This window comes from Anas acuta, chromosome 2, assembly GCF_963932015.1.
Source record: "Anas acuta chromosome 2, bAnaAcu1.1, whole genome shotgun sequence".
Classification (NCBI taxonomy): domain Eukaryota; kingdom Metazoa; phylum Chordata; class Aves; order Anseriformes; family Anatidae; genus Anas; species Anas acuta.
In genome coordinates, this window is record NC_088980.1 from 16,851,785 (window position 1) to 16,878,940 (window position 27,156).

Below are 27,156 nucleotides of genomic sequence, written 5' to 3' on the forward strand. Positions count from 1 at the left end.
GAGTATCCTAAGCTTTTGGTTTATAAGAAATAGGAAATAGTTTTGTTTCAGTTTGCTTTACGGGTACGGTTCCTGATGAGCACTCATGCTACACCCTCAGTCGTTGCATTTCGGTATGGGAACGTAGAAGGGGAACAGTAGATGCGTGATGTGCTCAGTGACTTTGTCTATAAACAGGTGGAGTCAATCAGCCAAAAATACTATGTTGTTTGTCTTCGATTTCAGGTACATTGCAATAATAAACAAAGATATGAGATCCTCCTCCCACTCCCCACCCCCGGCCTGGACCCAGTAGGGTGAAATGGTCTCCCAGCTTGAAACACTCGTAGGTGGAGGCAAATATTCTTTATTAGACCAGCTCGTGTACTTCATTATGTACGTCTTAGATGTCAAGCAAGTGGAAAGGTTGGTGAGCCTGAAAGCCCATCTGCTCTTCAACCTGTAATGCTTGGTCTGAAAAAATAAATTTCTGCTACGAAAGTACGGGAAGCGTGGTTGTGAGTCTAAGGCATTTGTGAAAAGATCCTCTGTGAAGTTTATTCTTGGCAAAGTTTGTCCCGCAATGACATTGATGCGTTTTTGCTTTCTCTGGTCTAATTATTGGTGGGTACTGCCTGGCAGATGGTTGTATCTTCGAGCTGTATCAGAGCGATGCTGTTTGGTTGACAGTTATTGTTCTCCCAGGAATGTGGGACAGGAAAGGAGCTCCCTATTCATCAAGTTTATTTCCATGCTCTTGTAAGCCTCAGCGTACAGCCATAGCCATATGGAGCTCTGCTTCAAAACCAGCTGGGCCTTTTCCCCCACGACTTTAATTAGAAGCCTGTTCCAGAGCTAAATTGTGCTCAGCATGGGGAACCTACTTGCGGTATTCAGCCTCAATTTGTTCAAGATCAGTTGGCGATAACCAGGTCGTGTGCCAAGATTGTCCTTTTAGTTTAATATTTGTTCTTCTTCTTTTGGACTTACCATGCTGTGTTTATGCCCAGGCCTTGCCTTCCTGCTCAGCTTTTCCCAGCTAGGCTGAGGCCAAGTCCCCGTGGAGACGTGGAAACGTGGCGCGAGGTGAAGGTATGGGTATGGGTGCTCGCTTGCCTGCTCTCACACAGCAGGTTTTTCCAGTTGCTTCAGCAGGGTGTGCCTTACTCTTTGTACTGCTGCTGATAAAAGGAGCAAATAGTAGCTTCCTTGTTGCTGCAGTGTACAGGAAGACAGAAAAATCTGTATTCTAAACTCTGAGACTATTGCCTAATCAGCAGGGACTCAGTGAATGTCCTCTCAGTGAGAAATGCAGACGATCCTATGAAGGTGTTGAAGGCATCCCTCCAGTGCACGGGTTCCACCTTTTTCCCCCCCCGCAGGCTGTTAAATGTTCAGATCACTATTCTGTGGCTGATCTGCGTGGGCAAATTCCTTCTGCATTTTTAATGGGTTACTGCAAAAATCTGTGATCAAAGATAAGCCAGACCTAGCACATAGGAACAAAAAAATGGACTTACGCTGAAATATTTCTCTAATATTTATAGATGCTTGCTACTCTTAAGGCTTTTGATAAATTGAAGTGCACTTCAGAGGTTTGTATTCTTAAGATATTAATGAAGGATGTAAAAGGCAGATGTGTTTTGTAGAATTTACAAAAAATTAAAGAGTTTGAAAAAGCTTCAGTAGGAAAACCTGACCTACTTTCCTTCCACTTAGAATCCTAAGCGCTGATGTGTTGGAAAAAGTAAAACAAACACTTAGCAGTGTTTATAATGCACTGGAAGGTTTTATATCCCAGGTTTAAAAAAGAACTTAAGCCTTCTAATGTTCAACACTGCGGCTCGTAAAGATTAGGCTCCTGGCTACAGAAGTACGGAGGCAGGCACGTTAGGGCCATACACTGATGGGATTGATTGCTTGGCTAGAATTTGACATCCATACTGGGCAGTGCTGGGGCAGTGAAGTTGGTGGTAGGAAACTAGGCTGTACCTTAGGCATTCATGTAAGCCTTGTATTAATTAGAAACTAAATTCCTTACCACTTCCTGCAGTTTTCTGTTAGGAACATGCTTTTGCTACCTGTATGTGCAGGCTATAATGGAAGATCCAACTATGAAGCTACTTCCCAAGCTGAAGAAACATCGTTCTTGTTAGTTCCTAAGTGATGTAACACTTGGGTGAAAAGTTCCTTCTGTCTTCAGACAAAAAATGCAGGATTACTGAAAATGGGAGATCTTAGAAGGTGATAACCTCACTGGGAAACTTATTAGCTCTTAAACTTCCAAAGCATCGACTTCCAAAACCAAACTTACTGGGTGTGTTTTCATATATGTGTATCTCCACGGTGCCTGCTCCCTATGTGAAATGGGAGTTTCATTTGGGCAAAGTTGTCAAGAGAATGAAATTCAGCCAACTTAATGGGTTATTTACCTTGGAAAAAAAAAAAGTTAATAATTTTACTCAATGAAACCATGAAAATATTATCTATTGCTTCTTAGCTGAAGCCTGATAGATCTGGAGTTCTCAGTGTGAGACAATAGTTGTCTCAGTGAATGAATAATTTCTTCAGCTCTACAATTCCTGCATGCTATGAAACGTGCTGTGATATCAGAGGAAGGTGCCTTGGCTTTCTGTGGCAGTGTGCACAGAGGGTGCATGGGTGGTCCTTCCTTACTGGAAAAAGATGGCGTGTCATGCCCTAAATGGTTCGTATGGATCAGGTGAAAACATGAGGATGGAAACTCAGTGGCAGAATGCATGGGTTTGATATGTGCCAAAAATTTTGCAGCTCCAAGAGAAAGTGGCTTATATTCAGTTAACCCAATTCCCAGGCTCTCTGTATTTAGTGTGCTGCAACAGGATGCATTACTCATTTCTTTGAAAGATAATCTATAAAGTAAGGAAAGAAGCACTCATGAAAATTATTGTGAACACTGGTATGATTGCACCCTTTTGGGGTTGGCTGTGAGGTGGAAGGAAAATGTGTGCGTGTGGAGAGCCCTTGTGGGTTCGTTTTTTGTGCCCTGTGTTGTCTGGAGTATGGAGCAAGTGCAGTCCACACATCTGACCCGTAAGACATCTTACCTTAATGTGGTGTAGTTTTCAGAGTTGGCACAGCACATTGCAAGGAGCACATGTGCAGTGTCTTAGATACCTCAACGCATCAGCTTCTGCCAAATTTCACTCGTGTTTCCAAATGTAATATTATGCTCGTGTCCTATCCTCTCTTTGGCACGGGATTCAAACAGCACCTGTTAATGTTAAGAATAAATGAAGTTACTGTAATGTTGAGGATAAAGAGGTTTTGGTGAAAGAAAATTGGATACGAGATTTAGATTTGCTGCATAATTAAATATTTCAAATGGAGGTGTTCTACTTTGGTTTTACTTACAAGTCAGAAAGTGATATTTTAATGTCAGGACATGCCTTTTTACTGAAGTCTTCCAGGAGCTGATATTCAATCCAAACATAAGTAACAACCTGAGACACACTGGAACATCACTCTTCCATGGGGAGATGAGTACGTTTTCTGGAAGCTTGTAATTCCTCTGTGCATCGGCTGATTCTCCTTTTGCATTTTAATCAGCATTTACAGATTTACGTGGCTTATTGATATTCCTCTTCAGTTTGACAGCTGAAGAATAACAACTGTAAGTATGAACCTTAGGTTAAAGCTTGCATTCTGTAGCCAACGATAATTTGTTCTGGCACTATACAGTAGAACAGTAAAACAAAGCTTTTTTTGCTGCTTTAACCAGTGAGCATTGGGGAATTTATTAAATCCGGTACTGCTTTGGAAACTACAGTGCTGAAACTGCTTCAAACCAGTGAACGTCTGCGCTGTGATTGCTGCTACCGTGAGCAGTGGAGGGTGATGTTATAGATGCGTGACTGTTTTTCTGTCTAATGCCCTACCTGTCTTTTCAGAATACGGTTTTAAACTAATGTCTTCTCTTTAAGATTGAAGAAAATCTTAGAAAAAAAAAAAGTTCTGAAGGGTCATAGATAAAGAAGCACAATGATTTAAGCACTCTTCTGTCTCTAATGGGAAGAAAGGAGCATGAAGGTGATGATGATACCCCTATTAGGATGTAGGCAAGAAAATGACTGGGAAGAGGAATCCAGTGCACTGCTGCTCAAAATCAACAGTGTGTAGCTCCTTGGATGGAAAAGGAGCAGTAGCTGCTTGTTAAGGACCAAAAAGAGTTCTTAAGGATTTAAAGGGATCATAAAGAAGTTGGGCAGTGCCCACCTTGCACCAAGAAATGTCATTAACAAGACAGATTTTCACCTAAGTAAATTGCAGAGGAAGTTGTAAGGGCAGAACTGATGTAATGATGGAGAACTGATTGCATTTCCAATACCTTCATCCCTTAATAATCATACAAACAGTTGAAATTCTCAGTAAGGAATTAAGAGAACTAGCAACTTTAGCTGAAGAACACAGTTTTTAGAAGTTCTGGTAAATGCATGTTATTGACATTGGAATAAGTGGGGTAAAGGGAACCTCTCCCACAATTTCTCATTGTAATAGAAATACCTTTCTCCTCTCCATCGAAAACTGGGCTTACTTCAGTTTGATTTGCTTGTGCCTGGTTGTGTCCTGTTCAAATGTCAGTCCTAACTTAGAAGCTCCAGAGGCATCCTCCCCAATAAATCATTAATTGGAAGTAACACAGCCCATTTTTTTTTATTTTTATTTTTAAATTGAAATGGCTCATGATAGACAGATACTGTTTAAATATTATTCTAATGGACGTGTTTCCTCTTCGTAGTTTTTCAGTTGTTCACTCGCTAGAGACATGTGAAATAAATGTACTGCATTAGTTGATCTGTTGGGATACAGAAAAAAAGAAGATAATGGATTCTAGTTTGATCTGCAGGAAGGAAGTAAAAAAAAAAAAGTCTTATATTAGCCACATTGTTAGCTTTTCATTGAACTCAACAAAAGGACAATATTATTGCTTTATTTAATTTCATGCACAAAAATCTGTTTAATTTAGAAAGACTGATTGATTTCTGCCTCATTTTCCTAGATCATCACTAACACTCGAACCATTTTACATACCTTCTGGACACAGATGGTGAGCTTTGTTCGGTTGGTTTTGCTGCATTGCCATCTTGCTTCAAATTCATTCTCCTGACATGTACTCAGTAGCTAAAACTGAGTATACCCCTTACAAAAATGTAAAGCAAATTTTTCATTGTCTGCAATGTCTGAACATGTATCATCAGCTTTTCTAAAAAAAAAAAAAAAAAAAAAAGTGTTACTGTCAAATTACATTGGAAAATGTTTTATTAGTATTATCTATTACTCTTAGTGGAGAAATAAACTATTGGAAACTCTTAACTTATGATTGTTAAAAAGCACATTACTTGCTTTCTTGAATAACACAATTCATGCCACAATTTTATCACCATTTCTAAAATTCCTCTTACGTCCTTTCTTAATTTGCTGTGAATGATGCCATTATTCTGCCGCTCACTTGAGCTCATAAACAGGAAGATGTTTTCCAAATTCAGCATCATGTCAAGGCTGTATTTAAATCCTACTCATTTCAAATCACATAATAATAGCTATGAGATGTGTTCATTCTTATGCATTTGAACATTGAAAACACTTTGGAGCGCATTATCTCTTTTGTCTGCTATTGCAGCATTTGTCTCTTCTCGTAATATGCAGCATCGAGTCCTGCTTATCTCTGCAACATAATTCTGCTGCAGAGATTTCAACAGGCTGTTGCTTTGATTTTGTCGTTCTTCTCACTCTTCTGCTGGATTTCTCTTCCTTGTCGAAGTAAGCTAGCTTGACTCCAACTTCTTCTCTGCAGTGCAGTGCTGATGGATGGTCTCTGCATCTTTTCAAAGCACCTGTTTCGTACAGCAGTCCCTAGAGCATCTCGTATAGCTGGGTGGTTGCTTTCTGAGTACACGTGTATCTTGGATTGCAAGTAACGTTGCACTGTAATTTTTAGGGTGTGTACTTTAATTATGTAATTCTAATTAACTCCTCTAGCCTTTCAGAGGTGGGCAGAACGTAGCTGGGAATTTGAGCTTAATCACAAGTAAAATTCTGAAGGAGATGTCTTAAAGCTGCTGACCAAGTGTACAATATCTCTGCAATGTATCCAGCCTAAATCTTTCATATTCGAGGGATCTGCAGTCACAGGCTGCAAAATTCATTACACATGCTAAGTGGTTAAGAATCTGAATGTTTTCATACGTGGGACATAATTGCCTTAATACAACTCCAAGTCTAAATTAAATTATTGTTTTCAAATAGTCAAATAAGTTGATCAGGTATGGAAAAAACAAGTTAAGATATACTCATAATTTCTAGTAAATCATGTAAGTTCCAAGAAATGAAGCATGAACCTAAACCAGGAATTTTCCAGTTTGTTTTCTCACTGTAATTTAAGTAATTAGCTGTTTTTTGATCCTTTTTAGTGCACCTAAACTTCTATTAATTCATATAGGAGTTGGTCACAAGTTTAACACGAGTAAATGTGTAGGACAGATGGAAAAAAGATAGGGATGTTTGCCATGCTGAGACATTTCAGTTCAAAACAAAAGTACAAGTGCTTGGGCAGACTTCTTTTGCATCATGATGTCTGTGTATAAATGGAATTCGGAGAAAAGAAGGCAAACTTAATTTGCTAAGATCCAGTGAATAGATGTATTCAGCTTCCTATTAAGTAATTGCATAAGGAATTTTTCACTTTAATGAGCACTCTGAATCCTTTCTCTCTTGTTTTTCTCTTTTCCCATTAGATATTTACCGTCTTAAATGTTTCTTATCACCTTCATTGATACTGCGTTTATTTCTCAATCAATTAAGAAGTGATTGTAGCAGTAACTTGTAATGACTAGCTTAAGGCAGTGTTGAATTTCAAGGACTTTATTATGTGCTGGAGAGCTGTGGTTTAATGCGTGAACTTGTTAACATCTTTTTTTCTAAAAGGGGAGAATGTTCTCAGGCAGAAGCATCTTGCAGAAAGGATCAAAAGGCAGATCTGTGCTTGTGAGTTGGTTAAAAAGATGTTATGTTGGTCAGAACGTAATATTTAAAGATAATGATTTTCTTATTATAACAGGAATAAAAAGTACTCTGGAAAGACAGCTTGTTGTAACAAATTATCTTGGTCGTTGTATTCTAGAGTCTTCACGAGCTGTGGATGCCAATTTTGTGTTTTGTTTGCCATGTTCACCAGACATGCCAGGGAAAACGACTTCTACATCTATGTTTAAACATAATGTCGAGCTATTATTTTATATGTTTATTTCACAGCTGACGACTGTGACAGCCTGCATGCCGATATTTGCATTAGAGTTCTTCCGATCATGATGATTTTCATACGCAGTTAGGAGTTACTGCACATGGCACCATTATGCCTCCTCTCATCCTGCTGGAAACGGGTTTGGTTCACTTTTATTTGGGATAAACATAGAAGAATTTTCTGCACACTCATACGTATTTGGCTCTACAAACGCTGTTTTCATTTAACTTATTTACTACTGTCAAAAGATATTTTTGAATTGCACCATAAATAAAAGCCCCCCTTTTGCTATTCTGGTGACAAGAAATAGTTGTGGGTTTTGGTTTTTGTTCTAAAAGGAATTGGGGACAAGGAAGACAAATTGAAGCAGGGTGGTGAGGCTGTGGGCTCCTTCTTTTTTCCCAATGAGGAAAGACAAATGTGGTATCAGAAGCGGAGCAGGTGTCCCTGTTCCATCACCCAGTGCACGTTGTGTGAAGTGATGGGTGTCGAATTTTCTGACCTAGTTACTGCGTAGGGGCAGGGACTGGGCCCTGACTCCTACTCACATGTGAAAATGTTGGGAAGTTCCTGAGCTTTTGTATAGATGGATAGGAAGGGAAAAAAATCATAGCCTGCTTCTAAACTCCTGGACAAAACAATATTACCATCAAAATTTTGTCAGTACCTGAACATTTGCATCTGCTCTGGGACTGACATAGTTCTAAGTATCCTGCGGTATTTAGGCAGTGTAAATGAAAAGGGGTAGCAGGCTACATCGGAGATGTGAATTGGCTTCTCCATTAAAAAACAAAAACAAAGGACCAACTAATTTTGGTTCGGAAAAGGTATTTGAAGGATTACATGAAGGATAATTATAAATCGTGGAAGGAAGTTAGTAGTAGGTTATTTATTCACTATATCTGACAACTTGGGGTGCCAAACAAGATGCCAGGAGTGCTTTACATGTGCCATGAGTTATAGAACTAATTTTCACAAGGTGCTGTGAACAATCAAGGTTACGAGTGGCCTTACCGAGGAGCTCTACAAATCTGGAGGTGTTATTTGTGGTAGCCCAGAGTCAGGCTCAGGTGCTGTACTGCTGGTTGCTGGGGCAAGAAGTAGTTTCAACCTGCATTGTCTTCAGCATGTGTTTGATGTCGTGGCCATGTAGTGCAGAACGCAATCATCGGGAGTGCCCTTTAGTTGAGGTATTGAAGGGTTGGTGTTTTTCTTAATTACTGTTTTTATCTCCTTGTAAGAGGTTGGCTGAAGAGCAAACAGGCAGTGTCAGGCCTTTGCTAGCAGTGGAAGGGTGTGGGTTGGTGGGCTAAACTTTTAGACTACCAACATCTTTATTATGTAGCGAGAACACAGAGCTGACTTTCTGTGCATGTTATTCCCAGGTGGATCAGAAAACAACTGAACAGAACCAGCGTAGTGATGGCATTGGAAATAACACTCTGGTTTGATAGAAGCCTGAAACAAGTTCTGAATATCTGTAATTTTGTGCTAAACTAGTAGTCAGATACTTCTGACTTCTAGCCAGGTATTTTACTTCTCTTAACCTCCGTTTCCAGAAAATCATCTCCTCAGATTCCTATAAGGACAACCGAAAGCAAGCACTTTCACACCTGACACGGAGCAGGTGTGGTTTTTGTCTCCGAGTTCCAGTTTTTCCCAGGGACAGAAGAGGTGGCCCAGCAGCACACAAGCTGGTTAAGAGGTTTTGATCAGCCTTCCTGCCGTACACACCCAGCGTTGAAAATTTGGACTGGCAGGTTCAGAGGAAGGACTAGTAATTGTTGTTTCATTAGCTGCGTTTCAGACTAGGTGGTGGCTAACGAGTGCTGCCTGAACAGGCAGTGTAGGTATTTACACTCACTAGCACAGTATTTTAAATACTGCTTGTTAGGAGAAATTTTCACTTCTACAGTATGATTATATCACAGCTAATTAGAGACAAATGAGCTTGTCCCTAGTGATGGCCGAGTCTCTACACAACAAAATACATCACAAAAAGCTGCAGAGATGAAAATGGTTAGAAAGTGCGGGGACGTTTGGTGTGCTGAGTAAGATGCACCCTCTCCACATCTGAGCAACAGGGTGTTTTGCTGTGCTTCTCCCAACTGTTAAAGCTTGTTAGGTATTTCCTTGAATTACAGGAAATACAGAAGATTGGGACAGCTGCTGTTAGGGATACTAAACTAAATTTCAGTCTCCAAAGTACTGGGACGTTCCTGTGTCTTGAAGACGGTGGTTTTAATGCTCAGTGTAAGGAAGGAAGGAGAGTAGAGACACCTTGTAAGTAATTAATATTGGGATCTATTTTAAAGGGTGGTTGTTCAAACGTATTTTTGTTTTTGAGCGTACTTGATCTTGTCCTAAAATAAAAACGTGTTGACAGAAAATTCAGTTTTTATTCAGTAGCCTTTCCTCCCCATGTTGTTGAATCCAGCTGCAAAAATAAAATTAAAAAAAAATAAATCCTAAGCTTCCTGCTTCTGCAGGAGGGGTGGCTTCACGGGAAGATGCTTGATTCATAACAAATGAGCCATGAATACAAGATTCAGTTCTGCTTGCATACTACTCTGTCCTCAAAATGAAATAAAAAGAAAAGGGGAGGATGTGAATGTGGTTGAAGGAAGCAGCAAAAAGGCTTAGGGCGATTCTGTTCATGCCAGATATTTTCTGATAACTAGGACACGGTGGCAAGAGATTTGTCCTTTTAACAGTGATTTTTGAGAATGATTTTCAACAGGGAGCTTAGGAAAGCTACAATACATGATAACAACTATCTTAGGAAACGTTTGTCAATGGATTTGTAGAGTTCTTTATCCCATGCTTATAAAGGTAGTTTGGGCCCGTCTTTAGGTTGTAAACTGATGTCTCTACTAACAAAACTAGAAGTGATGCTTTTTTGTCATTTAAATTTAAAAACATTTTCAGAAGGTGAATAATTTCTGTCTTCTCAGAGAGGCTGATGAATTTTTTTACTACATTAGTAACTGACTGGGAACCAAAATGTTTTCTTATGCATTTTTAAAGCTAGGACTCAACAAGTATTTTTTCTCCCTTGGAGAATTCAGGTTTCTGCTGTCTGGTATTTAGATATGGAAATTTTGTTGCATGAACTTTTTTTATATTTATTTGATTTTTTTTTTTTTCAGTTTGTGTAACAATTTCACTCGTATAGCAATTGAAATGAAAAATGCAGCAAGTTCAAGAGACAAAATTCTAGGTTGGATGGTATAAACTCAGACCAGGTCATAATTTGACCTGGTCCTCAGGGGGTGTGTTATAGGGTATTCCAGAAGCACTTGATAATTTGGGTGCTTTAGTCTTAAAATTTCTGTTGTGAATTTTCATCCCATCCTGTGATAACCAAGGGATGCTGTGGGATTCTCCATGGGAGGTTCAGCTTCTTGGTGTGTGTCAGAAGGTCAAATTAAGCTGCTTGTGAAATACTAGCATTGAGCTCTGACATACAGGCAGTTTCTTAAGATTTTCCTACACGGTGCTTCCTTCGGTGTGTAAATCCAGTGTTGCTCCCTCGGGTCATCATTAACTTGTTTGTGTGTTTGGATTAACTAACTTGGCGCCCTCCCAGAGCCTCCCCATGGATTAGTAAGACAGCAAGTCCCGTCTTGTTTCTCAGTCCTTTCGTAACTTTACATGGGACTTGCTTTTTGCTGGCTGTCCGTGACTTGTTCTCAGCTGGTCTCTTGGAGAAGACATGCAGTTCTCTTCAAGCAGGGAGAACATTGTGTCCTACAACATAAGGCACTGCCTGGATGGCAGGTAAACCAGTCTTGATACACCTCTCCCCCTGCCTCTGCTGTTGGGCTGTGTTCTTTGCTCTTTCCCACTGCAGAGCTGAACATCCCACAGACATTTGGAAATATAGGGAAAAATAATGTATTTTCTCTTTTAGTTTGAACAGATTCTCCTTTTCAGAGCCATGGACACCAGGAGATCACTATGGACTATCACTGTTACTTAGGAGCAAGCCAGAAAAATTTTTGTCTTTTTATGTTTGCAATTGCAACATATTTCCATTCTTTATATATATATATATATGTATATATGTTTGTATATATAACATATATATAGTTGGTGCCACCTTGCTGCTGAGCTGCCTGCATGGTGGCCAACGCCTGCTGCTGATCTCTGCAGTGCCCAAGACTCCTGCAAAGGGTCACGAACCATGTAGGTGCAGATGTGTCATACCAAAGCATGTGTTTTTTTCTTACAAAGGCTGTAGGAAACTGTATTGCTTCACAACCAGAAAGAATGTAATTAAAAGTGGTAAGTCAGGTGTGCTGCACTTGGCACTTAGAGCTTAATTCAATTGTGTTAGTGTGTTTTGAGGGTCCTGAATGGCACAATTTGCTCTTTGAGCTGATGCTTCAATTTCGGGTACTGTCAAAGCTGTGGGGCTTACAGCTATTGCAGAAGGTTGTGAGCAGGGGAAGGTTAGGGGTTGTTAGGGCACTTGGTTACGGGAATGCAACAGAGGTGTTGTCTGATTTTAAGTTAGACTTTAATTAGTGTTTCTAGGTAATTAAACTTTTCAAGAGTTACTGCTAAATTAACATATTTCAGCTTGAGATCCTGGTGTGAGCCTTTGGTAGCAGACGTGCAAAAATCCTCCGTGTGTTTAGCAGGGGTTTACGTTAGTTGCAACTGTGTTTTTTTTTTGCAAACACAGGTCTTCATTAAGGTGTGCTTAAATATTAGAGCGTCTCAAAAAGGGCAGTACAGATTAATCAGTGCTTGGGGGTTAAGTACAGTGCTGTTTTGCGTGAATATTTTGAAAATGTATAAAAACAGTAAACCAATAGTACAGTGCAGAGCGCTACACAGCGAGCAGGGTTTGCCCTGTGCAGTGAGTAAGATGGGGGAGTGGGAAGGGAGGAAGAATAATTACTTGTAGCTGCCAAGTATGAGCTTGGATGTGGGGTGACTGCTGTATTAACAGAGAACATAAATTACTTCAATATGTGCTTGCTTGATTTTTATAGGAGGAACAACCTCCTCTTCAGGCTGGATGTTATGATGAGGTTGTTGGATATTACAGGTGTCCTTAGTAAAGTTTTCTTGTAAACTTGATCACAAATTCACTGATCATACTCATTCTTTCAATGGTTTCAGCACCTCCCTTGGCTTTCAGAGGCAGCAAGGACTTTTCTCACATGAAGACTTCATTTTGCAGATTGGCTGAAACCTGCAGGCAAGGGTGGGTTTATTTGGGGTTGGAAGATAAGACAAAAGAAGATACATAGGAAATATGAATTCATTGTATATATACCTCTGTAGGTATGTCTATGTGTATACATACACATCGAGAGGAATTAACCATGCCTCGTGGCCTGTAGCCTACCATCAAGTGACATCAAGGTTGGGAAGTGTTGGACAAAAGTGTTGGGTACAGTTTGTGGGATCCAAAACCCTTCACCACCAAATCTCGGTGTGATGCATTTGTAAGCTTACCTTTTAGCTCTAAGGACCGTTCTTTGACTATGTGACTGGAATAGATCCCACACTTGCTGAGCTGTACCTTAACGAAGGAGATACTCATCACAGACTGCCCTTGCTTTCCTTCATTCGGTGAAGACTATCACTGGCCTTCCCAAGTCCTGCTCAGCCATTTTCAAGAAGTGATGGCTGCTTTCTGGTGTTGTGGAGGACGATGGGTGGTGGTAGGGCTGGGCGCTGCTGGCATTTTTACTTCGGGAATGAAGCTGAGCTGCTGCTGGCTGGTTTGTCAGACTCCTTGGGTCTCAAAAAGCAAAGGGAGGAGGAGAAAGTTTGCTAGCTCTAACTCAACCCATCTCCACCCAGTGCTAGGCAGCATTTTTGGGTGCTTTTCATGGTTATGAAAAACTTCTTGATTGCCTAGTTGGTGTGTTTAAGTCCTTTATTCCAAGTTAAATTTACAACTAGGGGCATTGCTATTTCCATGTCCTTCTCTCTGTTTCCGAGTTGCCCCTCGTGCAGCAGGAGCTTTCAGGTAGTTGTACATTTTCACCTTGACAATTACTGTGCAAGCACACAGTAACCTTGGTCTTACTCTCTTCCTTTGACATGCCATAGCTTTTATGCCTTTTAACCTTTCATATGCAATTCCAGTAGTGTTATCACGAGGTTTAGTGAAGGACCATGTGTTAGCTATTCTGTGAAGCCTGTTGTTACTGTTGTTACTCTCGGACTGTGGGAAGCCTCGATGCTAGGCCACGTCCACTGTGGTTACTCTCATATTATTCATCAGTACGAGAAGCGTGGTGGATTTTGGGTTTGTTTGTTTTTTGTTTTTCAGGTTTCCAAAAACCACCTATCAATACAGTGGTTCCTTTGCACTGGTAAAACTCCTGATATTTCTTGGTATGTTTGTAGTTCGTGAGGGCCTGAAGGGATTTTGTGTGCAGCTAGAAGAGCAGAACGAGATTAACAACAAGTCTCACTCATCCTCTTTTGTGTCAACATGTATGGTGTATGTTCAACACAGCCGCATGCTCTGATCTTCAAAATGCACTGTTTGATTATTTACATGTGCTTACCTGTATATTTTGTGTGACGAACCTGTTTTTTTTTCTTTTTCTGTTTTTCTGTATTTATTAACATTTATCTCTCCAGTTTTGTGTACACTCTCTACTTAAACAGTGTGACATGACACATTAAAAAAGTTACTACTTTAGTAAGCTGGGATTATATCTACAGCCTGAGAAATTATGGGTTTCTTTCCTTCCAACCTGGGACCACTAGAAACTGTGGGAAAACAGAATTTTCTTCCTTCCCCTCTCTGCCTCATTACTTTCCCAGCTGGGGGCTTCCATGTGATGCGACTGCTGGATATTGCAGGTGTCTTAGCAAAGTTTTACCTGACCAGCTCTAAGCAAACCTGTTATGCCATCTGCTTAACAGCACAGACTACCAGACACGTATTGGGATCATATTCTGTGTGTTTGGTTGATTTTTTTCATTGGGCTGTTGGATGTGAGGATTTAGAGTGTATTGAAAAACTCTTCCAGAGTGCTTGGTGGGCTTTTGGGTTTGGGTTTCCTTGCCCCTGCCTTGCTGATGGCAGCTCCGTTGCTTTCAGCTGAAGGTGGTATCTTGGTTTGCTTCCAGCTGCTGGGCCAGATAGTGAGGAAATACCTGCTGGTATCCACTTAATAACTTACAGCAAGTTAACTCCCAGGCCCAAGTGTTTGTTTAAACTAGTTTATGGTGTTATAAGTAAAAATTAAAATATTTTTGGAAATTAAGTTACGTGTCAAAACCTTCTTGGTGTGTTTTAATCACGCTACCATACCTGAAATGAGCTGTGACAGTGATATTTTGGCAAATACTATACCATGAAAAATAGCATATATTCTGTAATATTTTCCATGTATCTGAAGCCTACCGATGAGTGAGACAAGTAATTATGGAACTGTATGAAATTTAGACTACATAATTATATTGCTAGGCTGCAAAAGCTGACAGCGAGGTGAAATCTGGCAGCAAATATTACTGCTCATTTTGCCCTGTTTTTCTTCCTCTTCTCCTTCAGCACCCCAGTTAAAGGTCAGAGCAGATACAAGGGTCGATTCTAAGCATGGCTTTTCTCTCTTTCTGGCCAAATTTCCAGATTTTGTTGAACAGACTGTTGCAGTTAGGCTAGCTTTGTCGTTGATGACTAGATCCCAGCGCATATCAGTTCTGCTTTTAAGCACAAATCATTCATTCAAGAGTATTAAGACAGACCAGATGGCTAATTGGTTGCTGGAATATGATGATGCTAAGTTTTAGATTTCTGATTAAGCTGAGAGTTGTGCGGGAAATGCTAATACAGACTTCAGTAAAGAGAAGAAGAAATTTGCTTTGAGAAGAAATCCATTACGTTGCCACTTTCCTCATGGGAAAAAGAAACATTTCAAAGTCAATTCATTGGCAGTGAGAACACAGAAGGCTGAGGATCTGAATCAAAACAGCAGAAAAGGACATGAAGTGGGACTCCGGAGTGCTTACCTGGAACTCAGTCCAGTGAAGATTGAAGTATGTGGTTTCCTATATTCGCAACAAATTGCATCTTACATCTTAAAACCTTTCCTCTTGAAACTGGCATAGGTCTTCTAGAGATAAGTTTTCACAATTTTTTTAGATGGGAACAAATTTCTTGGATGTTCTTTACCAGACTTACAGATTAAAAAAAGGACAGGCTCAGTCCTGGACATTTATATTGGGTTTTATTCCATTTCAAGAAATAGTTCTTGCATGTTCCTGTTTCTTTATTAAGAATTTCACATGGATGAGTGTATTTTCACTGAAACAAAACACAGGTTATCTCCTCAAGTAAGGTACGCTCACTTGCAACTGAAGAATTCACTTTGTATGTGTCATTTGAAGAGAAATGGCTCAGACATTCACTGTAGGAAGATCTTTCAAATACCCAATCCATTAGATTCCATGAATTTTCCCTCAGTCTAGGAAATGTAACTACCAGATAAATCACAGTGATACCACAGTCTAAGAAATGTATTCTGATGAAACAGGCTGTGAAAAGTTGTGTTTTGTCCCCTCTGACTTTTTTGTGGTCTGAGCTCATTTTGGATAAATATTGCCATTATAATAAGGAACCAGACCACAAAATCTTTGAAAAACTTTTCATTTGCTTCATTAGAAAAGCAGGAAATGAAATGATTTATTGATAACTGTTCTGGTTTGAGCCATTTCGGAAAACACTACCTTCTTAAAACAGTCGCAAATATTTAAGCGGCATTTCTTCTGTTCCCAACTTTCTTAAAATTAGCAAAATCCAGTTCCTTATTTCTTATAAGGGTAGACAAGGCTCATGTTCAATTTATTCAACTTTAAAAGAAAGAGAAGAAAAACACCACTGTTAGAAAATTCCATGGGTTTTCATACCTATCATGTGTCATTGTGTGTAGGTCGGGTGCCTTCTACTGATTGAACTGTTAGCAGGCAGTGCAGTTTCAGCTTTGCAGTGCTGTGTATGTGATATAAAAATGATCAGTTTTACAAGGAGCAGGGGAATAAATCTATTGTAACAATTTTTGATCTTTATCAGTCATGCATATGCATTAGTTTCATGTTGGATTTGTGCTGTTTATTTGCTCTTTAAGTGACCAGATGCAAATGTGTGGCATGAGATAGGAAATGCTTTCTTGGTAAAGACAAGATGAAATCCATGCTGATTTATTTGTAAAGTGCAGGAGCTCCCTCTTCTGGCTTTGTAATGCTCCAACTTGAAAGTTGATGAGAACATCCTCTATCTCATTTTGAATACTTATTTGCAAAAAAAATGTTTTTCTGGTGTATTGGCACTCATTGGGTTTGATCCTCTGATAACTCTTTAGATTCTGCTCTGTGTGCAATAGTGATTCATGAGCATAGCAAACCAACCCTTTCTTAAAGAGGTTACCAAGTGATTCTGTTTTTTTATGTACAGAATATGTTAAACCATGTAGAGAGGCAGCAGCTCAAGAGGAATTAAGAATATTTACTCTTAATTGGTGCAGACCAAACTCTTTTGGTCTAATATAAGCTGATACCTGTTACATATTGTAGTTCATTTCTAATTTGTTTTTGGGAACTCTCCATAGCAAACAGCAACTTTTAAAAGGAAAAATGTTATTTAGTCTTGCTCTGTACCATCACGGATGGCAGATTTCCTCACTGTTGATGTCACATTGCTGTTATGGTCATGACAGCAGTGGTTGATGTAGGTGTGAGTTGCAGCTCCAATATCTTCTCTTTATTTAAGTCCCACCTGAGCTTTTCACAGCTGTAAACAGTAATTTAAGCTCTTGGTTGGGACTTGGTACAAAGCCCTAAAAATTACCTTAGGTTTAGAAAAGCAGAGAATTAGCAGTCTCTTAAGCTTGTTTAAAGCTCTTTATAGTTATACGTGTTGTGACCCCATCCCTCTCCTCCCGTCCATCCAGGGAGCAGTAGGTGAGAGGAGGCTTTCTGCCTGTTTCTGTTTTTTCAAGCATTCTCCTCTCATAATAGCCTCTTGAATTTTGCAAATCCTCAGACACCATTCTAGGTCTGTTGATATTTGAGTTTAGAAGAGCAGCATCTGTCTTTCATGCAGCATCATTCCCGAGGGCAGGAAGCTGACTGGAAGATTGACATTGGGGAGAGACCTGTTGCCTTAGCTCTTAAACAAACAAACAAACAAACAAATCAAACAAAAAACAACACGGACAGTGCTGTATCAGCATGTATTTCTGTACAAGGGGAGCAGCAGTCTTATCCCTGTATTGGGGACTGCCTGCGTGCCAAGAAGTGGATCATGTTTTGTCCTGCATAAACAGGATTATCTCCAGTGGTTTTGCTGGTGAGGCCATCTGCCCTGCAAGAGGAAGCAAATCTACACAACAGGAGGGAGGAGTGCAGCAACGCCCCATGTGTTGAGAAAGTGGGTAAGGACAGAGGAAATTTCCAAGAAACAGATGCCTTGTTACCCAGGCATGCTCTCATGCTGAAGGGTCGCTTGAACCAGCAATAAATGCCTGCTGTTATATTCCTTTCCTTGGTACTGCCTGAGTGTGTTGCGGTGCCATTTTAATAGGTATTAGTCAATCTGAATTACCAGCACTGACTAAGATGCTGGAGTGTGTCCACTTTGGGTATTCGTAAGTCAGTTAATTCTGTTCTTTCTTCCTGTATCCTCCTTATAAGCCTTGGATTCACAAGTGTCATAGTCTTTATCTTCTTTCTATTTGTGGCAAGGTATCAACCATCTCATTGCCTCTGTGAATTGTTTAGGAATAGAGATTTCTGAATGCTGTCTGTCTGATCTTTCCCCATCCAATTCTTTGTCCCCATCCCTAAATTGGGTCGCTGGGTTTTGCAGGTCTCACAGGTTGCTGCAGTCCAAGGGAACTGTAACACCTCTGGTCTTGCCAAAACAATCATTGATGCTGTTCCCAGTACAATCCTCTGTAGGCTTTGGTTTGTATTCACTTTCATGATCTTACTGAGACATCAATATCTAGTAATCTTAAGGCACATTCAATTATGATCTATGCAGCTTTCATCTGTACTGTCTGCAGGGCAGCACTGTAAGATTTCATGCATAACTTTCCATAAGTCTGTCCTAGTCTGCATGTTTCATAGTCTTTTGGCTGGGCAGTACTGAAGTTAGTTTTATAGCACAGCTCTGAATATTTGCCTCCCGATATATGCCACAGAAGCCAGCCACACTGATGGGCACGAGACAGAACAACTACTCAGGCAGCAGTAGGATCAGCTCTAAGAAGAAGGACATCCCAGTGACTTGGAATCTATTTTCATGCTGTGGTAAGAGCTGGTGGTCAAGAATGCTTGCTGTGACAATCTCATGCAGTAGGTATTCCTGCATAAGGGACTGGTGGGCACGGTGGTGGGCAGCATTGATTTTCAACAGGAATTTTGTAGGACTTCTTTGCGCAGAGTGAATGGAAGGATGAAGCAGGTACCAGGCAAACAGCAGGTTATTAGACTCCTTCCTTTTAAAGTGATCCCAAGAACCTCTACAATTTGATACGTTTTCCTAATTCTGAGAATGCAGAATGATTTTAAATATATCTATTTATATTCAACTGATCTCTGTTAACATGATGTCTTTAAATCATCTGTCAAAGTAGTAGAGAGTGCCAGATCAACACTAGCCACTGCTCAGCTCTTTATCTTACCATCTCAGGGGTACTAATGCAAGGAACACCATCAGTATGTACTGAGAGGCCAGTTACTTTGTAGTAACTGTAATTTTTGTACAAGTAGCTGCACTTCAGCTGAATTCAGCTAGCTGCCATCCCTCTAGTTTTCGGAGTTTTGAATTACTTTAGCTTTTGAATTTAGAGGGAAGATTGAACTGCCTCTTTTTTACTCTCTTATAAGTAAGTATACATTAACTGCACTTTCCTGTTTTGAGTGCTATTAGGGAATCTACAGTGACACCATCTCAACTAAATGTTTTTACTGTAGAATATTTTCCTTTGCTTCATCAAAACTTCTGTACTCACAATATTTTAATTTTAAAAACATCAACTTTTTAAGATGCCTCTACACTTCCATTTAGCTACACTTGCTGGAGCAGGTAAGCTTACCGATCTACAGCATCACCACCTTCATGATTGTCTAACAAACTGGAAGATATGTAAGATGGATAGGCCTCTGTGAATAACAAAAAATGTCAAAAGCTCATTATCAAACTGCCTAACTCTCTGATTTATACAGGTTCAGACAAAATAAGGAAAAACACTTTGGTATCTGCAGCAAATGCCAAAATAGAATCAATGCAGTATTGTTCACCTCGTTGAAATTGCAAAATCCAGGAAATGCAAACATTAAGTTTCCAACAGCAACATTAACTTGGACTCTTTGCATATCCTGTGTTTTCCTGGTATACATTAAGGTATAAAGTAATGTATTAAGCTGTGAGTTGAACAAGAAAAACAGAAAATTCTTCATGTAGGTAACACTGCCAAGTTAAGTACTGTTACCATTTGTGTTTATTGAGCTTTTATCATTTTAAATGATTTTCTTCATAAAGATTGAATATGATGTTTTTGGCCAAATGAAGTGAAATCTGAGAGTTTGTCTTCACTGAAGTGTGAACTTGACTTACAGTTTACCCCTTGCCTTGAATCTGACTCTTCTTCATCCATCACTATCTCAGATGTGAATGAACTGGCTTTCAAACTTGACAATAAGACTTGAATCTCAGCAGCTAGCACTCCAGTTGCAGTGGGACTGTAATTTAGGCTGTACAGGTTGGCAAGATAGTTGGCAATCCTACGATTAAGTCTACTCTATTTTGGCCAATTAAGTTCCTACGTAACTGAGGTGTGCAGAGTGTCTGTACTCATGGACTGTGTCAAGCTTCAAGCGTTGCAGTAAAGCTCTAACCGTGTCTCTTTGTATTATAATGTGTAAGTTTGGAAATGCCATGATTGTTTCCAAACTTGTGGGGGGGGAATATTCCAGATGTTACAGAGCATTGATAAATATTTGAGTCAGAACATTGGAAAGTCCTGCTCGGAGTTTAGTTAGAGCCTGGAGATGGTACGGAGCTGCAGGCAGAAGAATCTCCCCATCTGCTACCACTTGCGCATTGTCATAAATTTGAGGTTTGGAGGGTAATAAACTAACTGCTTGCTAATGAAGAATAGGTTTGGAACGCGAATCTGGGACTGGAATGCAACAGTGTGAAAAATAGAGTGGTTAGGGCTGAGGCAGCGGTGGAATGAGTGGGAATGGAGACGGGAGAAAGCAAAATCTGTAGGGGAAGTAAAAACAAACTGTGTCATGTCAGGATGCAGGGATATTGGTGAAAAAGGGGTAAAAGGAAGCTTTGCTAGTGGGAGACCACGAATTCACGACAAGAATAGTGATTTCATAGCAGTGCCACCCAAGGAGAGAGTAAGACAGATAGAGGCCTGGAGCAAGGAACTGCAAGGTAGAATTGGGGCAGCAAGGGGGGACCTGCCATCCTGGAAAGAAGAAAAGGGGTAAAATAAAGGCAATGAAAACTAAGGAAACTAAGGATTTGTCCTGGGTGACAAATCGCACGCTGGACTAGGTGGAGTGGTGCTCCCAGAGCTTGCTGAGAAGGAAGAGGCAGGGGAGAGCCCTGGGAGGTGTTATTGCTTAGCCATTGAGCTTCAGCTTTGTTTTCTTTTACAAGCTCAAGCACCCCATGTGCAGTTTGGCTCACAAAGCTTGTAGAGTTCTGGAAATTAAATGCACATACTTCCTCTGCCTAGCAATACTTTGCTTTTACTGTGCACCTGTACATGTGAGGAAGTTTTTTGTTACTTATGCCCAAGATGCAACTAGTAAATTATCACTTAATAAATCAAATCATTTTCCACAATTGAGCTAAAAGTATATACTTTTCAGATTGCTCATATTCAATTTTAAAACTTAATATTAAAAAAGCCTGAAATTGATTCAGTTGGAAATTATTGTAGTGATTTTTATGGGGATAAAAATATGTTGAGAAAGTGGATTCTGCTTTTGCTCTCAGAGAAAAAAATACATATTGTTTACTTTTTCATTCCTGTTCTCCCTCTCCAAACCTTCTGTTCCATCAAAAAAATAAAAATAAATAAATAAATCACATATCTACAGAAATGGATTATGGAAAGTTGTGCTGAACAAAGGATAAATGTTTGGAAGGTGAGGTAATCTAGAAAAGATGAAGCGGACACAGCCTGTCTCCTGTAAAAACAAACAAAATATGGAAGCACTGTAAAACACCTCCTCAATACATCTGGCTCTAGAGGTGTAAGTGTTTTTGAGTTTAGAAAAATAACATGCTAATATTTTGGGGGATGTTTTTGACTTTGAAATAATTGTATTTGTATATTTATATACTTCTGAGGATGATTTTTTTGACACGGCTGTTTAACAGACCTCAGAATAGGTGCACAATTTTTTTGAGCCACATGACTGAAGTTCAGTATATTACTGACACAAATACTTTGCTAAACTTGACACACAAACTTTGTGAATACTTTGTAAATAAATAAATGAAATATTTATTATTTTATTAAGCACAGCCTTAACACTGTTTTTGTTTCTATCACTTGAAGATTTTGCATGAGCTTTTGTAGATGTGGGATCAAACTGCCTTATAATAATCACAGAATATCCTGAGTTGGCAGGGACCCACAAGGATCATCGAGTCCAACTCCTGGCTCCACACGGGACCACCCAAAAATACAGAATCATATATATAATACTAAAATATGGATTCTATTTCTAAAATAGGAATTGTAGAGCCCTTTGCTACAATGCATATATAATCGTTAGGGAGGGCTGAGGTTATCAGATAACTCATGGCTGGAGGTTTTGCTGAGCTTTCTCTTCTATAGCAATAGTTACAGTTGTCATCATTTCAGCATTTGGGGGGCCAGTAGGGTTTGTCATTTACTTCAGCTTACTTAAATTTTTCAAAAAGTCTGTCAAGAAACCCTGCCAGAACAAAACTTTTTGTGCATGTAATTAATGGAGAGACTGTGGTACCCGCTGACAGGTATTTTCCAGGAAAAGGAATGGTTTGCAGCTAGGGGAAAAGTGTTAAGAGTGTACCCAAACCAGTAACTCAAACCAAAAGAGCAGCCTTTGATCTGAGACATAGTTTAGGTCACATTTTAGTGAATAGCTTTATTAAACTAGTTTATTAAACTAATATTATTCTGTCAGTTGGTACATTTTATTTGCAGAAAATTGGATCTGTCTAAGGGTATCTGACATCAACTACACTGATGCTGTTTTAAATTAAACTGTTAGCTTTAGTGTATGTATTTAAAGGAATGTTTTCAAGCATTTGAAGGAATGTGCTCAGTTCCAACACTGACGTTTAAAATCTGAGGCTGAACAGAGCTCATGTGGGGTTTTTTGTGTTAAAGATGAGAGGTGCAGATTGCAAATGGGTTTGCCACTGTTGCAATTTTACCTAGTGCTGCTTTTTGAGTGTATTTCACACGTAACATGACTATGTTTTAAGACAGCAATAATCTAAAACAACTTCTGTACAATATATAAAAAAATAAACTTGGCATCTTAGAAGCTAGATTGGACTGCCTTCAAATGTTATTTTGACTGAAGATCTCTGGAAAAGTTTTAATCAAAATCATGAGATTAAGTTTTTGAAACTTTTTTTTTTTTTTTAATCTGATAATTAATATAGGTAATAAATCTTTTTTTTTTTTTGTAGGTAGTAGCATTTTATTATTATTATTTATTTATTATTTTATGAGCGCTGGTTATTTATTAATCACAGAAGAGAATCTGGAATATATACATTCAGGAGATCCATAAACATCAGCTATGGAGACAGTGGACAAATATACATAGAAGATAACATATTTGACTGATTGGAAGCCATACTTTTTGATAAAAATTTCTGTAAATGCCCTAGAAAAAGCAAGTGCATTTATACAATTTAAAATACCATTTGCAACATAGGTCAGAAAATGAGTCAACATGAAGACAGCGTTACATTTTACAATGAAGTGCCCTCTTCAGAATAGTGTGAAGGCAGGTTGGTTAAGCTCCACTGAAACAGTTTCCAGTGTTTGTTCTGTGATACAGCTAATTTGATTTCTCCTCTTCCTTCTCTGAAATCAGGGAATTTCAGTTGAATTTAGAGATGCTGGGAGTGATAGGAACCACTAGGCTGAATCAAGTGTCCTTCCCAATTGTGTTTAGTTTACACATAAGGATGTGCATAGACAAGTATTTATCACTCAGTTGGTCAACCTTGTATTACTTGGAGGGTAAAACAGTTCATTCGTATGCTTTTACCTTTTGGCATGCCGTTAGCAATATGTGGACAGGGTCTCTTCTGTGCAGATTTTTATAATTTTAATTCAGATGTGTGATAGGGTTCAGAGTCATTTGGACTTCTGCAGAAACATTGCTCAGTGGCCCAATTACTTGATTTTTTACACTGATTTATATTTTATTTGTATTTTTTTTCTACGTTTGAGTGACTCGTTATTAAAAGAATGTAGTTTCACAGTTTAGAGAGGGCTTAGATAAAGGTGGTGTCTAGATAAACAGGTCTTATGTTATGGTTCCAGTCTTGGCAAAGAGACAACATGGGGGAAAATGAGTCTGGAGGAAGAAAATGGTGACATCAATTTCAGCGTTGATATTGGAGCGTATAGGTAAGTGAGACTCCTGCAAGTCAGGATTAAGCTCTTCAGGAGGAGGAATATATTTGTTGCTCAGGTTCTGAAGGAAGCAAATCTTAGGCTCTACTTTCTCATCTCCCTCTCCTTCCTGTCTTCTGAGCTCTTTGAACAAATTCAGTCAAACGATAGAAAAGTTCACGGTGTATGAATATCTGGCAAGTTTTCATGAGTGGGTGATGAGACAGTGATTGGAGTTTTCTTCTGCTAATGACCCATTGAGTGAAAGATCTAGTGTGAGCTCATCCTTTACAATTTTATTCTCTTCCTCTTAAAGACATAGACACCAACATCAGGAATAAGCCTTGCTTCATTCTGGTGTTCATTGTAATGAAATCTGACCACATTCAGAAGTAGCCACCAAGCACTAATTGGGACTAAATTCTTGGCTTTTGTTCTCAGACTGTGGTTGTATCTAAAATCCTTATGGTGTAAACTGAAGATTTGCATAGGTTAAACAAAATGGAAACCGCTGATTAAAATACTCTAAAATATCATGCAAAAGTCTTAAATTCTTCCGATGGTTGAAGAGTGATACAATGGCAAGACCAGGAGGATGTCAGTCAAGGCAGCTATTGTCCTCTTCAATTTGGGACACGGTTGAAATTACATAGTGCTCATATGCTATGCAGTATTTCCAGTTGTTTTTTTGTGTGTGGGGGGGTTCCTGTTGGCAGCGTGCACATACTGCCTATAAGGGCAGCTGACCAGTTTTGTAGGGCAGTCGAAAGCCACAAATGGATTCCACTAGTCTGTCGGAGACCCTGTGATGGAGTGGGTGGAAGCTTCCTCAGCAAGGATTAAGGATTCAATAGGTCTCATTACATCTTCCAGAAGAGCGGACCACCATCTTCTGTTCACATTTTGTCTACCAAAGCAGATTTACTTCCCCCAGTCTAGAAGACCTCCTTTGGCAATTTCCTGTGCTGCCTAGGTTTTGGAGACTTGTATACATGTCTCTAGTCATTCAATTACTGGAGGCCCCACAATGAATACAAGACCGAATGGCTGTCAAATTTCCTGTCTCCACATGAAATCTCTATCTGGTAGTTCAAATACCATTTGCAGGCATGCTGTTTTAGTTCTGGAAATCCAGGTTATAGTCTTCATAACTGTAGCATCCTTTAGAAGAACATGTTAAGTGTGTTTCTTGTATCGAACAACCTGTTTTTTATGTTTTTTTCCTTGATTCATAACATTATTAGGTTCATACTTCTTATATTTCTAACTGTTTTAAATCAACTGAAATCATCAGCCTGCCTTTTAAATGTGAAGGAAATTTGTTTATATTCATTAAAGTGCCAAAAATATTAACTTATAAAATAACCTTTCAGAAAGAAATATTAAGTTCATTGAGGCTTGGACGGGGAGCCGAATGTGGAACCAAGTCTTGATGCATGCCGTCTCCAGATGCACGATGCTTGCTATAAAGATAAATTTGAATCGGTTTTCCGAGCAGAAAAAGCTAACTTGATGAAAATTAGGTGTACGTGTGACTAATGGAGTCGCTCTCATTCAAAAACAACAGATGATGCTAGAACGGAGTCGCTAAAGCTAGGGTTATGCACAAGGCATAGTGAACCTTAGCGCTCAGATTTTGTCTCCTGCTCTCGGGTTTGACCTTCCTACCACTGTCCGTAGTTATGACATGGGTGGTGGGGAGCAGGATTTATCCCCTTCCCCTCTGTCTGTAGGTAAGGGGCCCCTGATTTGTGTGCCAGGCAGAAGAATCGGTTCCTTGGAGGGCTGCGGCTGTAGGATTTTGCCTTCTGCAAGGTGTTCCCAGGAGGTTTCTGCCGCCCTCCTGGCTATTTATAGCCGGGGCATTTGGCACCATGATGTGTTGCGTTACCGTAATGAACTTGGCGGGTGAAGCGTGTCTGGCATGGTTCGTGTGCTCGCACAGCGTACGCGGGTTATGTAAAGGCAGGGAAACGCAGCTTTAGTGTCCGCAGCTCCACCGGACAGCCCTAGAGACAGCACCGCCCTTCGCCGCTGAGGTAAATACCCACACAGTGCAAACCCATCACACATTTCCTAGCGTTTTCAGAAGCCCCTTGGCTCCCTGAGCCTGAAATCCCTCAGAAACCCGGCCCCAGCAGCCCCGACCCCGAGCCGCGTGAGGCGGGCCGGGCCGGGCCGCTAGGGGTCAGGAGCGCCGCGGCGGCCGGGGAGGCGGCCCGGGGCCTGGTGGAAAGTCAGCCGCGTATCGCCGGGCTTCGCATATTTTTCACTGTTTCCACATGGTGGCTGCCAGAAGAATCTGATACAGTGTGATCTATAGAAGCAAGGTACAACTGGAATAATGAAATTTCAAAAAATAAGCCCTTTTTAAAGGCTGGTCGTAACGGTCCTGTTGGGTATTGTAAATGCCTTCAGGTGCACTTGATACTGCTGTTACGTTCCTGGCTTTGGGTTCTAATTTTTATGGAAAGATGGATTGAACTTCAATTTAAGAATATTCGGTAATCCCTCTCAGGACATACTGTAACAGCTGGTATTTCTGTGTTGCGGCAAATCGATTCCATACAGCAGTCAGCAGTGCCTATGGCTGGGCTCCGGCAAAAACTTCCAAAGCATTTTACGTAAAGCGAGCCAAAGAAAATAACATCATCACTGCAAAAATGTAGCTTAATTTGCAAGTTAGAAAAAAAAAAAATCCCTCTTCCATTCCAGCAAAATATTAAGCATTTTACTGGTAAGGATTTCATCAGGTCATTTATTTTTCATTAATATATATTTAGGATCTGGGGGGAATAACTTTATGCCGTATATAAGTTTCTTAAATAATAAGGAACTTGATTTTTTTTAATATCAAATGATTTACCGTGAAATAAAGAAAAATAAAGAGCACGACTGAGTTCTGAATACATGACATGTATGTAGATCATCAAGACTCCACATTTCACAATGATTTTTTTTTTGAGGCATCTGAGTTTCTAATTAATCCTCATTAATGAGAATGCTGTGCATGTTTTGGTGGATTTTTTTAGTAGACAGAGCTGCGTATAAATTAAAGATGGCCCATTAGCAGGAAATCATTTTGTTTTAACCAGTTTCTAACACACATGAAAACCTAAAGTGCTTCCATGCGTCCTGCGGCTGCAGTCGTGTGCTCACTCTGGGGACTGTAAGGGAGCCTGCAACAGGAGTCCTCCTTTATGGTACTTGTATGTGGTACAATAAAAAGAAAACAAACAGAATTAGTGTAAAGTGAGTATG

General features: G+C 39.8%; 1 protein-coding gene across 5 annotated transcripts in view; it reads left to right on the forward strand.

Moving 5' to 3' along the window:
* MPP7 (MAGUK p55 scaffold protein 7) overlaps positions 1-27,156 on the forward strand; it is a 149,414-nt gene that overhangs the window by 11,483 nt on the left and 110,775 nt on the right. Inside the window, exon 1 of one of the 5 annotated variants that reach the window (XM_068673643.1) lies at positions 26,205-26,225. The exons of the other annotated variants lie outside the window; for them this stretch is intronic. The gene's annotated coding sequence lies outside the window, so the exon portion shown is untranslated. Of the gene's footprint in view, positions 1-26,204; positions 26,226-27,156 lie in introns of those variants that run through there. 5 annotated transcript variants of the gene reach the window in all.